This window comes from Camellia sinensis, chromosome 15 (genome assembly GCF_055761805.1).
Source record: "Camellia sinensis isolate YWXY chromosome 15, ASM5576180v1, whole genome shotgun sequence".
Taxonomy (NCBI): domain Eukaryota; kingdom Viridiplantae; phylum Streptophyta; class Magnoliopsida; order Ericales; family Theaceae; genus Camellia; species Camellia sinensis.
Genome location: NC_138975.1, coordinates 25,198,896 through 25,214,880, shown reverse-complemented (window position 1 = coordinate 25,214,880; position 15,985 = coordinate 25,198,896).

Below are 15,985 nucleotides of genomic sequence, written 5' to 3'. Positions count from 1 at the left end.
GATTGTTGTATTCTGAACTTAGGATCCGTGGAGTTGTTGGTTGTATGTCTTGTTGTCATTCTTTAATTCCCTATGTTTGAGTTTTAGGATGTGTTGGGCGTGTTTCGAATAGGTGGGTTGAGCCTTAGTTCAAATTCTTGTTGCCCAGTTTTTGAGTGGTCTGCTCGAGTGGGTCCTTGTGCGCTCGAGCAGAGATTCCACACTTCTAGTATCTGTGCCTCTGCAAAACTTCTGCAGACGTGTTTTTCACGCTCGAACGGGTTTCCTTACGTTCGAGCTGGTCGCGCTTGAGTGAGATTTTTGCACTCGAGCGGAGTGTTCATTTTCTGTGAAAGTTTTGGGAGAGGAGAATCTACGCTCGAGCGGACTGGTTTTCGCGCTTGAGCGGATGTGTTTTGTTTTTGTGTCTTAGCACTCGAGCGGGTCTTCTTGAGCTCGAACGGGTCCAGATTTTTGTGCTTGACGCTCGAGCATTCTATTCTCCGCTCGAGCGGGAGAGTCGTATATCAGTTGGCAGCTGGGCATTTTTAAATCACTTTTCAACTTTCATTCTCTCTCTTACTTTCCCAAAAATCGATTTTGAGAGCTCCTCTCTCTAGAATCTCCCTTCTCTCTAGGGTTTGATCTAGCTAGAGTGATTCACTCTCTTAGTGCCTTTGTAAAAAGTGTGTTGATCGTCGAGGGCTTCATTTTGATCTAAAAAGTTTGGAGTTTGGAGCATTTTCGATTTCTTCATATTCTTCGTTTGAGCTCTAACTCCGAGGTAGGGATTCCTACTCATCTCTATGATCTTTAACCTAAATGTAGAGCTTTTGTTTAAATGGTTTGGTTTGGGAAGTTAGGATTTGTAATGTAATATATTGAAAAATGGGGGTTTTGTCTTTTTGACTCATATATATATATATATATTTAGGGTCTTAAAAAGAGATTATTGATGTTGTTGATAATATTTGGACCTTTGGGTCAATATTGAGTTTAAAGGGAAAAAAATGCCATATTTGGGTATATTTGGGTCATTAGTGTAATTAATGACATTTGTTATGAAATTGAGTTGGATTTATAAGTCACTCACTTTTAAAAATGTCAATTGTATATATGTGTTGAGGTATTTATTATCTATTTAGAAATAATTGCTTTGGGCTATCGGTGGAGGATAGTTTGATTGTTGTAGACATTACATGATGATTAGGTGAACTGAAACTAATCAAGTTGTGCATTTGAATACATGGGTGCCGAATCCCGCGGATGAAATTTCCGTAAAATGGCCATTTGAATATAATAATACATGAGTGCCGAATCCCGCGGACGCAATTTCCGTAAAATGACAATCCGAATATATCTATACATGGGTGCCGAGTCCCGTGGATGAAATGTCCGTAAAATGGCCATAAGAGAATGAAAATACATGGGTGCTGAATCCCGCGGACGCAATTTCCGTAAAATGGCAAGTTATAGTATTGTTGGCATGAGATGTAGTCTCACTTCAGTTATTTGGCCAGGTTCTGAGCCATGTTCATAAGTTGAGTTGTGTTAAGTTGAACATTTATCAAATGCCAATGTTTTAGTTATTGCTCATATTATGTTTACATATCTCTACTGGGCGTTAGCTCACCCTATATGGGATATCATTTTCAGGTACTGGTAGCATGCCACCTCCAAGGACGTAGCTTGAGAGGCTTAGTGGCTGGGACATTTATTTTGTGATTACATTTTTGTATTACATGTACATAAAGCCAAGGGCTTATTTTGTGTATTGAGTTAGTACTCTCTTTTTGTAACCCAAGTGTTGACTTAGAAAGTTGTAAGCCTATAGGGCGTTTACTTTTGTTGTCAACATGTAATACATTTTGTAATGGATACTCTGATGAAATGTAATTATGCTTATTTCTTTTATGTCTGAGTATGTCAATATTTTATGAATTATGGGTTTATTTTGAGGGCGTTACAACAGATCTTGGCCATCTCCTACTCGGCGGTTAAGGGAACTAGTCTGATCGGCGGGATATCTGGATCCGGCTCTGAAGAGGGGGCACGAAGGAAATTGGTGACCATGCTGTTACGTGGCACAGTATGCCGGTAACTCGGTTAGAAGCCGGGCAATTTTTGCGCCTCACGTTCCTCGGCCTGATGACGTAGAGCAACCCTTATTGCCTCTTAGTTAGCGTTGGAGTAATCGTCCGCCAAGAGTTTGTAATCTGCAAAAATGAAGCAAGGGTTAGATTGACAAAGAAAACTCAAATTCAAAAAATTAAGCCATGCTATGATGCTCATCATCTCTCCTAAAATTTTTATGTATGTACTAGCCCGGTATGGGCGCTTCGGTGTCTTCATAATTCCCAAACACCCACAAGAAGTCATTAGCATTCACCTCTTTGTCTGCATTGCCCTCTGTGAGCTTTGTTTGGCCCTTTCTAACCTTGAGGTACCAACAGAAGCCTCCTTTATTTTTACTAAGTGTGTATTGGTGGAATATCTCGGCGAGACTGAGATTCAGACTGAGTATCCTATTCAGCGCGGCTACACCGTTTATTATTTTGTATGCATTGTTGGAGACTTGGGTGCGACACAACCTAGTTCGCCTCAAAAATTCGCAGACCAGGGGTTGGACTGGGAAGCGCAAACCGTCTTCTACAATAGACACAACCGTGAAGGGGAATTTGTCCAATTCGCCCTAGGGAGTGTCTCCCTTCTTGGCCAGCTCCAAGTGGACATCATCTGGAATGTTGTACTCTCTACGGAATTCAGCCATTGCCCTAGGAGAGCTGACCATAAAGCGATATTTCCCCATCTACCTCGGTTTTATTTTGTAAAATGAACTGACTGTAGCTCGGTCAAAATTGAGCTGCTCAAGTTAGTATTTGCTTAGTCTTTGAGCCTTACCGACGTGATGTCGATGTGTACCTGGTCGGTCCTAGTTCTACATTATTAAAAGTAAGTGCAAGTGTTAGCAAGGCAACGAGTGCACGGATCCCAAAGGCTTTCGTGTGCTAAACTTTGACACAGTTTGGATTTTAGACCGGTCGTGAAACCTAACATATTAGGCCGATTTTTTACCAAGTCCTAATCGCTTAGCGTTTATCTTAGCTGGATGATCCAAGTTTCAGCGCGGACGTTGTCGCTTGGAAGATCCACAAACCACTTTCAGTTCTGCTCAATCCTATTTGAAGATCTAGATTGGGACCTAGCTCGGTTTTTCTCAGAAATCAATGTGTTCATCCAAAATTTGAGGCTACACACAGACGCTAAGAAAGACAAGGGGCACGATGGCCCTAAGTATGTTCTTGGTTCCAGTTTTACTTAACTTCTACAGAAGCGTATGATTTTGCCCCATGAGAGGAGCATTGACAGCATATCAATGGTCCTAAACGAAGAACACGAAGAACACAAAAATGGTAATGAAAGTAAGAGGGACTTACAGATTTGAGTACCAAATCGGGCTTCAATCTGCTTCGACCTTCCCTGTGATGCTTGTTGAGATATAAAACTCTGGAAATGATGCGAGCGAGGGCGATGACAGTAGCAATAATGGTAGAGAAGGCAGAGACTAAAAGGGTTTAGGGTTTTGCTCAAGGAAGATAAACAGTGATAAGGGGGGAGAGGCACACCTTTCGTATGTATAAATGATGCGAAAGGGCGCCAACCTTTCAAATTTTAGAGATAATGAGATAGCTGTAGGGATGCACAGAACTAGTCAGGGAAGGCAATGTGGCGTTGAAAAGATAGTTTGTTTGTACGGCTGATTGATAGATGACAAAACTGCTGGCGCAATCCTCAATGACCGACCAAATCAGATAGCTCAATCAGAATAGTAATCCCAATCACGCTCAGCTCGGATGGGATTAAGGGGCAATTGAGAGGGAGATTTGCGCCGAACAAGTGGGCCGAGTTACGACAATGCGGGATATGGTGTTGGGCCTTGCGAGGGCCAAAGACCCTATGGCTGACCGAACTATACCAACACGGCTCCTCGGCTCATTACGTTGGGTTCGGCAGACCGTCGCCCAGAATGTGGAGGCATGCGGGTGTTCAACTGAGCTACGAACGATCCGGACTGACATAGGGCTGAGATGTCGAACTGCGCACTCTACGTCCAGTCAATCCAGATGGACCGATTTGATATTGCTCGACAATTCCTGTCCATTGTGATGTCTGTCTCTCTTAGTGATAGCTCAGTTGTGTAAGCTACCTGGACCAATGGTAAGGAAGGGGAAATCCACTCCTGGTATGCGTCAATGCCGTTTGGTGGTTCGATAAACACTGTTTGGAGGTTTTGGTCTCTACACGTGTAAGGAAGGTAGATGGGAGCACAACCACCTGCCCAAAGAAGGACAGCAGGGGTAGTGCGCCCACAATCTCTGAGGCTGCATGGCCAGTCTTGAAAATGAGAAACATGGAGATTTTAGTAGTAAGCAATCTGAAGGAATTCCCAACTCTCTCTGTTTATAGTGCTCTATTCATTATTATTCTTCTTCTTCTCCAAGTGTGCTGACTTGATCGTTGGAGGGTTTATCCGGCAGCACACCGCCGGGTAACTCACCATATTTCTGTTCTCTGGTTAAGCAACGTTACGTGAAGCTTGGATTCATGGAGTACAGAAAACTAAGAATATTTCATCCCCATACAGATGTAAATTTTTTTTTTTTTTTTGAGATCTTGAAGGGTAATTAAATTATTTAGATGTTTTAAAATAATTATTTGAATTTAGAATAGTAACAAAATTCAATTATAAAACAAATATGGTTACTTTAACAAAAGTTTTAAACCCTAAAAAGAAATGTACATATATATATATATATATATATATATTAGCATATTACCCGTGCTATGCACGGGATAAAATAATATATTATTTAATAAAAATATGATAATTACGTTTAATTTAATAAAAGTTAAATAGAAGCTAACCAATTGAGATTTTCTTAATTGTTTAAAATTAAGAAAATAAAAAAAAATTAGTATGAGATATTAATCATAGGATTCTCACTAAAAATCTCATTTTGCTTATATATATGGGAATATAAGATTCACTTTATGCAAGTGAAACAATTCACTTTTTTCTTCTTTTCTCAATGTAAGATTATAAAATAAAAGTCAAATGAAAGCTAACCAATAGAGATTTTCTTAATTGTTTAAAAGTTAACAATTGTTTGGACGAGAAGTTTATCTCGAATCAAGCAATCTTAGCTGTTTAATCTTTAATTAGGTCAATTTTTAATTTATTTCAAATCAAACAAATTTAACCAATATATTTTGATAAAATCGCAGTTAAACCAGCGAATCAGTCAAACCGAAAATGATTCACTCTATCGGCTAAGTCAAAGGACCAACCAATTTATACAAAAATTAATTAATTAAAATTTTTAAATTTTATTTTATTTTTAAAATTTAAACTGTCTTGAATTGAAACATACACAACACTGCAATATTAAATGAGAGCATAAGGTTTATATAGTGAAACAACTCATTTTCCTCTCATTTTCTTGATGTGCGATTGTAAAATAAAAGTTAACAGTTGTTTGGACAGAAAGTTCATTTCTAATCAAACAATCTCAGTCGTTCAATTTTTAATAAGGTCAATTTTAGTTTATTTCATATCAAATAAATCTAAGCAAAATATTTTGATAAAATAACTAAAACCGTGGTTAAACTAGTGAATCAGTCAAATTGAAAAAGATTCAGCCTAATTGGCTAAGTTAAAAGACCAATCAATTTACAACAAAATTAATTAATTTAAACCTTTAAATTTTATTTTAAAATTTAAATCATCTTGAACTAAAACATGCATAATACTATAACATTAAATGAGAGTATAAGATTCACTTTATATAAGTGAAACAACTCACTTTTTATTTCTCAATGTGGGATTGTAATTATTTTAAAGTTAAATATTATGAAAGTTTCAAAATCTCATACAAAATTATTTTTAAAATCAAAATATCTATGTGGGATTGTACAATAAAAGTTAAATGGAAGCTAGCCAATGGAGATTTTCTTAATTGTTTAAAATTAAGAAAATTAAAAAAAAAATTGGTATTAATTATAGGACTTCTTATTAAAAATCTTCTTTTGCTTATATAAATGGAAGTGTAAGATTCACTTTATATAAGTGAAACAATTCATTTTTTTCCTTCTTTTCTCGATACGAGATTGTAAAATAAAAGTTAAACGGATATGCACATTAGATTGCAAATTAAAATTGCGTTTACAAAAACATTTTCACATTGCACCTTCACATAACACGAGTGATATGCTAGGAGTATTGTACATGTGTTCTTAGACACATAAACAAACAAAAATTGGTATTGATTATGGGGTTTCTCACTAAAAATATTCTTTTGCTTATATAAATGGGAGCATAATATTCACTTTATATATGTGAAACAATTCATTTTTTCATTCTTTTCCCAATTTGGGATTATAAAATAAAAGTTAAATGAAAGCTAACCAATGTGATTTTTCTTAATTGTTTAAAATTAAGAAATTTCAATAATTTATATATATTTGAGTATAAGATTCACTTTATGTAAATGAAATAATTCACTTTTTTTTTTTCTTCTTCTTATTCTTCTTTCTGATTTGGGATTGTAAAATAAAAGGTGAAATTAAGAAAATTCAATAATTTTAGAATAAGGATTTTGACCTTCTAATAGGCTTCTCTCTTTATAAGATTCATTTTATATAAGTGAATGTAACGATCCCAATTTTGCCACTTCGCTGAGTATGTTGGGGGTTGAGCTCCTCGGTCACCTCGTGGGGTCCAGGGGGCAGCGCCTCTTGGCGGGTCTAGGGACAGCGCCCTGGCGGGGATCGAGCTTCCTGGTCAGCTCGCGGGGGTCCAGGGGGCAGCACTCCTTGGCGGGTCCTAGGGCAACGCCTTTGCGGGGTTGAGGGGTAGCGCCCCCAAAACAAAAATGCTAAATACATTCGAAGTTACTTGTCCGCTCGAGCAGGAGAGCAAGCCGCACATGCGGATTTCAGGGGAGAGCACAGTTTGCACACTACTAAAAAGGCAGGTGTAGGAGTAAGGTGCGGTGGGTTGGTGAGATCCGAAATTTTTTCCCTTTTCTTCTCTCTTTGGGCTGAAGTTGAATCACTTTTGTATATCTCTCTCTCTCTAAAAACATTTCCTCTCACTTCTCTTTACATTTCTTACCAAAAACCTCACAAGATCTTTGATTTCTTCAAATCCTTTGGAATTTGAAACTAAGTTCTTCATCAAAGTTGGTTAGCTCCTCGATGGCTTGGTTATGTGCGGTGAAGATCGAGTTTGGACACCGTTAATTTTGGGGTTTCATCTCATTTCTTCTTCAAAACTTGAGGTAGGGATTTTCTTAGAGTTATATATATATATATATTTGCAAGATCTAGATGATTTTCGAAATCCTTCGATAGCTTTAAAAATTAATTGTTAATTCAAGAAGTTGAGCGATTTTGAAAGTGGGTTTGTCTCTTGTTTTTTTAAAATGATCTTATGGGTTTTGATCTTCGTTGATTAAAGAAAGGATGATTTTGGAAAGTGTTCTTTCAAAAGATTTGAGTTGTATAGTTTTGGTGAGAGAACCTAGAATTTGGGATTTTTTTTTAAAGAGACTGAAAATTCATGAATGATATTGTTATATTTATTTTGTGTGTCAAAATAAATGGATGTTTGAAAAATTTCTTATTTATATTTATGTAAATGATGAATTTCAGGGAATATGAGAATTGTTGTTCATTTTGGAAATCATTGTTTAAAACGTTTAAATAATCTTAAAATGACTAATTGTTGAGGATACTTGAGAAAAGGAAATTGTGTTATTCATTGGATGATGAATTGGAATAAAAGTATTTATATCCATCTTGTGTTATTGGCATATCAATTCATTTGATTACATTAAACTTTGAAAATTGATTTGAAAACTTGCATTGAGAAAAGAATGTTGAGAAACAAGTTTCCATGAATTGGTTTTGGGGTAAATACGGTGGTAAGTCTTGACAGGTGGTATAGATGAAATTGAATAGGTGTCAAGCCTTCCAGTTAATACTGGTAAAAATGACAGATTATAGGTGTCGAGCCTTCTAGTCAATGCTGGTAAAAATGACAAATTGATAGTACTTGTATAGTCTACTTGCAGACACCGACCTAAGGATTACCAGAATCGTATTTACCGCCCTTGAAATAAATTGTTAAGTTTTGAACAACTGAAATTGTATGATATCATTGAGCATGATGGTTTTCAAAAGATGAAAATGTAATTTATCTTCAAAAAGGGCATAACATGGCATGTGCATTTTATCTCTTGAGACTTGTATGAAATGTATATACTTTGTTAAGAATTTCTTACTAGGCTTTATGCTCACTCTACGAGATTTTTGTGCAGGAAAAGATGTGGTGATCTCACCCAACTAGGGGTGTAGAAGTATGTGTGTTGGGAGTACAATACTCTCATTTTGCTGTGACTCTGTGTATAAGCTAAGGGTTGTGCTTGTGTGGGTTTGAATAACTATTTTGTGTAACCAGGCTCAAGTCTTGGAAACTTGTAAAACCCTTGGGAACTTGTAAAACCCTTGGGGGTATTTATTTTTTTATTTACTTGTTGTTGGATTAATGTATTGTTGCATGAAGAACTATTGTATCATGTAATGTAAGTTTGGAGATTTATATTTGGTTTTCCTTAAAAGAGTCTTGATTGTTGTATTATCAATTGGGCTAGAAATTTGGGACGTTACAGTGAAATAACTCATTTTTTCGTTTCCCGATGTGGGATTGTAACACTTTATATAAGTGAAACAACTCATTTTTTCTTCTTTTTTTCGATGTGGGATTGTAATTATTTTAAAGTTAAATATTATAAGAGTTTTAAAATCTCATACAAAATTATTTTTAAAATCAAAACTATGTGGGATTGTAAAATAAAAGTTAAATGGAGATTAGCCAATGGAAATTTTCTTAATTGTTTAAAATTAAGAAAATTAAAAAAATGAGTATGAGATATTGATCATAGGGCTTTTCACTAAAAATCTATTTTTGCTTACATAAATTGGAGTATAAGATTACTTTATGTAAGCGAAACAATTCACTTTTTTCTTTCTTTTTTCGATGTGGAATTGTAAAATAAAAGGTAAATGAAAGCTAGTCAACGGGAATTAGAGCGGCATAATTTAGGTTGGTGAATTTATCGTACTCGATCATTTTGTAAACTCATGCATATTAAAAAAAAAAATCAAATTCATTCTAAAGTCATGTTTATGTGATTTCAATGTATTTATCTTTAATAAAAATATATGATCTATTTATAAAATTATATATATTATTTATTTTTAAAAATTAAATATAATAAAATTACGTGATTATAAATGATAGTCTTACTCAAAGTAAATCAAACTTTATTTTTGTTCAGAATGTTGCTAATAAAAACTGAAAATAAATTAAAGTCAATCAACTGACCTCTTCTCCTGTCCGACTTGTGCCTTGTTACATTGTCATCCATATAGTCAAAATCACAGAATTAACTTGCATCATTGTATTTGGAACAAAATATTGGTTTAAAAATATAATTAATTGTAGTCATGCAAGCTAGATAGACCCAATTGGGGAAGATGGGTGACGACCTCCAAATTTCGAAACCCTTTTATTATAATAATAATAACATTAATTATTAAAAAAAGCCTTTAAGTTATATAAGTTGGCATCTTATTAAAGAGACATATTTTCACTGTACAGTTTGGTGAATCATCAACCTAGACTATAATAAAAACTTTTAACTTAAACTATCCCAACCTAAACAATTCATTCTATTCCAACCCAAATAATTCGCTTTTTCTTTCTTTTTTCGATGTAGGATTTTCAAATAAAAGTTAGTCAATTGAGATTTTTTCAATTATTTAAAATTAAGAAAATTAGTATGAAATATTAAAACTCTCACAAAACTTCTCACTAAATGGGATGAGAATAAAAGATTTTCTTTATATGAGTAAAACAACTCATTTTTTTCTTCTTCTTCTTCTTCTTCTTCTTTTTTTTTTTTTTTTCCTGATATGAGATTATCAAATAAAAGTAATTATTTAAAGTTAAGAACATCAAGAAAATTAAAATGAGGATTTAGAACTCTTAGAAGAGTTCTCACTAAAAAATTTATTTGCTTTATATATATATATGGAAAAAAAAATTAAAAAATAAATATGTGAACTAAGATAATATGAAGAAATCATTATATTTCCAAGTCAAATAATGAAAAAGCACAATCTCGAAAACCCTATACTCTCGTATAGCCACTACCTTCTTTCACTGTAGTTGTTGCAGTTACCTTTTGCAGACGTCGTTGGGTCTGTTCGGTAACATTTACGTTTTCAGTTTATAATTATAAAAATTTTATAAATTAATTTTTGTTTATTTTTAGAAAAATATAAACTACAAATGCGTTTGATAATTGACAAAATGTTTAAAAAATTTTAAAAATATAAAAAAGAGTGAGAAATGGCAAGTGGCGGCAGAAGACGGTAGTGGAAAATAGTGACGGTGGGTGGTGGGTAGCGGGTGGTTGTGGATGGTGGGTGGGTGGGTGGGGAACGGTGGCGGGTGGTGGGTGGTAGCGAGCGAGTGAGTGGTGGTGGTGGTGGTGGTGGTGGTGGTGGTGGAGGCGGGGGTGGTGGCGGCGAGTGGCGGGTGCTAATGGCAGGTGGGTGGCGGATAGCGGGTGGTGGTGGTGGTGACGGTGGTGGGTGGGTGACGGTGGCGGGTGGTGGGTGGTAGCGAGTGGGTGGTGGTAGTGGTGGTGGCGGGTGGCGGGTGGCAGGTGGTGGTGGGTGGCAGATGGCTGGTGGTGGTGGATAGTGGCGGATGAGCGGTGGTGGTGACGCGTGGGTGGGTGATGGTGGCGGGTGGGTGGCGGACGACAGATGACGGGTGATGGCGGTTAGGTGGCGGGTGGTGGTGGTGGTGGGTGGGTGAGTGGGTGACGGTGGCGGGTGGTAGCGAGTGGATGGTGGTGGCAGGTGGGTGGTGGGTAATGGTGGTGGTGGGTGGTGGTGGTGAGTGGTGGATGGTGGTGGCAGGTAGGTGGTAAGTGGTGGTAGCGGGCGGTGGATGGTAGTGGCGGGTGGATGGCAGGTGAGTGGTTGGTGGAGGTGGTGGTGGCGAGGGGTGGGTGGTGGTGGCAAGTGGGTGGCAGGTGGGTGGTGGTGGCCGGTGGATGGTGGCGGCGGGTGGTGGTGGCAGGTGGGTGGGTGGTGAGTGGTGGTGGTAGGTGGTTGTGGGGGGTGGGTGGTGGTGGCGGAAGACGATGGTGGAAAATGGTGGCGGGTGGTAAAAAAAAACTCAAAACTCAAAACGGAAGCACATTTTTTGGCCAAATTTATAAACTGAGATCACTGATTTATAAATAAAAAATTTACCAAACAAGTTTTTATTTGAGTTTTTAAAATTTTTATAAATATAAAGTGAAAACTGAAAACGTAAGTGTTACCAAACGGTATCTTAATTTTTGTAACTTATTTTATTTTTTGATTGATTTTTTATTAGCGTTTTTCTACAATTACGTTTCCACTCTAGATCATGTGTTACAATTCTTCAATTCCCAACACTATCCTAACGCCGACCTATATTTTACATAGTGAAACAGTTGCACCATCATATAAATGATTTTTTAATGTTTTTTTTGCAATTTGGCATCTTCTAATGTTTTGTTTTAAGGTTTTGCAATTCCAAATATTTGTTCGGTTTGTTTTTGGGAGAATTATTTTTAAAAAAAATTTGAGAGAGTTGTTTTAAATTTTTTTTTTGGTTTGTTTAGTTGTATATTTGTTGACTTTTTGGCTTTTCGAAGGGTATTTTTGTAAATGTGAGCGTGCCAGCAAGGATCAATCAGTCCTTACAGAAATTGTGATTGCCAACCAATTATCAGACGATTGTGTTTTAGTTCTTTTCAGCCTCAATGAAGAGGACTTTTACTGGTGGCTTGACTTAGGAGAAATTAAGAGAAATAACAGTAATACGAAGAACAATTGAAGTATTTCATAAAAATGAACACTTACAATGGTCCAAACTCAGCCTCGGAGAGGTTTACAACAGCAATCTACTTGAATCTACTTGAAGCTACTCCTATGAATCGAAGTACAGTGCGGGTATTTAAAGTGCAGGTATTTAAAGAACATGTATTTAAAGACTGGAAATGTAAAAGACTGGAAAAGAAAATATATGAAGTAAATGACTGATTTGTATGATCTGAGTCCGTCCTTTTTTTCTGGGGGCTGCCCTGCTATTTATACTCGTCAGTGATGACCTTCGAACTGCACTTCGAACCGTCGAACTGCTCCTCCATGATCGCTGATCATGCTTCCTTACAAGTAGCTCCATTACGCCATTACTGGCAGTTGAGCTTCCCTCTTGTACTTGAATTTGAATATGAGTAACCGTTGAAGATATGTCATCTTGCATCCCGTTATTGATCTAGTGTTACTCAGATCATGTGAGGACCAATATTTATTGCCACGTGTACGATCAGGATTAAAGGCTTGAATAACCTTCCTTTATTACCCTTACTCTGCCACGTGTCGAACTATAACTGGCTTTTACAAAATATGTAGCCAACATTACCCCCCGCACTAATATACCCAATACTTGGTGATATTAGTGGATTACAGTTTTCCCGCGCCTCTAGAACGTGTATGGAGTCCAAATTCTGGAAACACAACCGTCATCCATTTGGTGATGATTTGCATTAACTCGTCGAACATCCCAATACCTTAGTATTCGAACAGGCTATGGCTGCATCAACTTCCCTTACTACTGATCAAGCATATGAAGAGCCTTTGAGTGATGTTATTCCCCCTCGAAAGAACCTCCACGCATTCATTAGCCACCTTTACCCGCCCTTCTCTATTCAGGTAATGGAGGCTTTTGCAGATTATAAACCTTTGGACTACGAACATATTGCCTTTAATCCCTTGGTTTATAAACTTACAGATACAAAGAGTTCTTCCCCTAAACTCCCTTTGTATTTTGACCGAACTACTCTCAAGCCTTTGCTTCGACAAATTGCAAATATGGACTTAGGAAACTCTTCTTCACAGACCTCTGCATGGGATGAAACTGTAACCTCTTGACCCTCTGGGGCTTCTGGCTGGACAAGCTGGTCAACTCCTGAGACTTATGATTTAAGGGAGCGAATCAATCACCATTTTGTTGAGTTCACTGACCCCTTGGAGTTTCCCTCCTACGCTCGAAGCTCAGTAGTCTACCCTTACGTGCCCATTGACCTTCGACGTAGCTTGGAAGAGACTCTGCTTGTGGCTTGGTATACTTCTTCCATGCCTACAAAGATAATGCACCCTACCCGGCGTCCAGAAGAAGCACAAGGGTACACCCCTTCATTCTTAGCCAAGAAGGCGAAGATTTGTTCTTCTGATTGGCTTGATTACATTAATGCCTTTGTTCCTTTTGCTCCCGTGCCATCTCCCATGATAGAGGCATCCACACCCTCTTCTGCATCTTCTGAGATAGAAACATCTACTCTCTCCCCTTTGTAGAGAGCATTACCATATATCATATATTGCATAGACTGCAATTTAACTTTTCTACTGGCCTTCGAAGATGGACCGGTCAAGTACTGCTTTATTGGATGCCTCCAATCTTGTTCTTGTAAGTCATTATGATTGACTTCCAAGATCACATTCCTTTTATTCAAAGGTTGTATTAATCTCTGATATGTTGTTTGGCTTATGTCCCTTTGGGTATTATCCCTTCTCTTGAAGTTCGAAGCCTTTTGAGCCACATCATTGGCTCTAGTGTTCAAGAATCTTGGAACATGGGTTACATTTGCTATTTGAAACTGAGAAAGCAAATGTAATGCAACAACATAATATGGCAGGATACTTATGCTTTGACACTTGAAAATTCCTTTCACTTGGTTAACCACCAATTGAGAATCTCCAAATATGTCAACTGCATGTACTTGTAATCCAATAAGAATCTCTAATCCCACAATTAAGGCTTCATATTCAGCCTGGTTATTGGAACAGGTAGCTTCATCTACTCTAAAACCATGGGTAGTTTCTGTCCCCTGTGGAGACTTGATTACAATACCAATTCCAATTAACCCATTTGCTTTCGACCCATCGAACCACATTTGCCATGGCTCAACACTGGCCATACCAAGTTCCATTATCTCCTGGCTCTCTGTTTGAGATGGATGATCTGCCAAGAAATTGGCTAAAACCTGCCCTTTTACTGCCCTTTGAGGGACATATTCTAGATGAAATTCTGATAAGGCAAGCACCCATTTGCCAATTCTTCCCCTCAACATTGGTCTAGATAACATATATTTAACCAAATCTGTGGTTGCAATTACCAAGACAGTTGTAGGCAAAAGATAATATCTTAATTTTATTGCAGCAAAATACAAAGCAAGACACAGCTTTTCAACAACTGAATATTTACATTCACAAGAATTTAAAAACCTACTAAGGTAATAAATAGCTTGCTCCTTGCCTCCTTCATTGTCTTGGGCTAAGAAAGCTCCCAATGAATCCTCTGCTGCGGCTATGTACAACTTCAAGGGCTTGTTCCCCTTTGGTGGCATCAGCACTGGAGGGTTAGCCAAGTAGGCCTTGATACCTTCGAAAGCAATTTGATGCTCTGCTGTCCACACAAATTCCTCTTCATCTTTCAGCCTTAACAAGGAAGAAAATACTTTAGTTTTCCCTGCAGTGTTAGAAATGAACCTTCGAAGAAAGTTAACCTGCCCAAGGAACCTTTGTAATTCTTTCTTACTTGATGGGGATTTGGCTTCAATGATTGCTTTGGCTTTATTCTGATCAATCTGTATTCCTTTCTTGTGAACAACATAGCCCAAGAAATTTCCAGATGATACACCAAAAGCACATTTAAGAGGATTGAGCTTTAACTTGAACTTCCTCATCCTTTCAAAAGCTGCTTCTAAGTGAAACAGGTGCTCTTCCATGGATTGGGATTTAACCACAATGTCATCAATATAACATTCCAAATATCCTCCAATAAGATCATGAAAGATAGTGTTCATGGCTCTTTGATATGTAGCTCCAGCATTCTTTAGACCAAATGGCATTTTAACCCATTCAAAGGTGCCAATATTCCCAGGACATCTGAATGCTGTCTTGTGGATATCTTCCTCTGCAATGCAGATTTGGTTATAGTCGGAATGCCCATCCATCATTGACAAGACTTGGTGATCTACTGAACTGTCCACCAGCAAGTCCACTATAGGCATAGGGTACTCATCTTTGGGAGTCGCCAGATTTAAATTTCTGAAATCGATACATACCCTCATTTTGCCATTCTTCTTGACTACAGGCACAATATTATATAGCCACTCGACATACCTGGCTGTTCTAATAAAACCTGCCTTGAGGAGTCTAAGGATCTCTTCCTTAACCTTCTGAATTACTTCTGGACTCATCCTCCTTGGTTTCTGCTTGTAAGGCTTGAAATTAGGCTTCATGGGGAGCCTATGTTCCACTAATGACCTATCCAATCCTGGTAGTTCATTATAAGACCATGCAAAGCAATCTTTGTATTTCTTCAGAACAACCAATAGCTGGTTTCTGTCCAGAGCATTCAAACAAGCACTTATATAAGTGGGCTGTTGTACAGAACCTTCCCCTAGATTTACTTCTTCTAAAGGGTCTTGTGCATGAGAACTCCCTCTGGTTTCTTCTACCTTTGAAGTGATCTTCAAGCTTGGTTCTGCTCCCAAGTTCTTCAATTCAATATCTCTGCCCTCCTCTTCATAGACAAAATCTGTCCACAAGGCTTCCTCTTCCTGTATCTCCTGGACTTTTGTTTCAATGTCCAAGGCACAGTACTTACCAAGAGTCAAGACTCTAGCCTGTTGCTTCTGCTGTTTGCAGCCAATTATCATGGCCTCTCTCTCTTGCTCCTGAACTTTCTGGACTATTGCTTTTATATCCAATGCTGAAAATTTAATCAAAGCCAAGGACTTGGCTTCTTGTGGTTCCTCTCTTTGCCTAT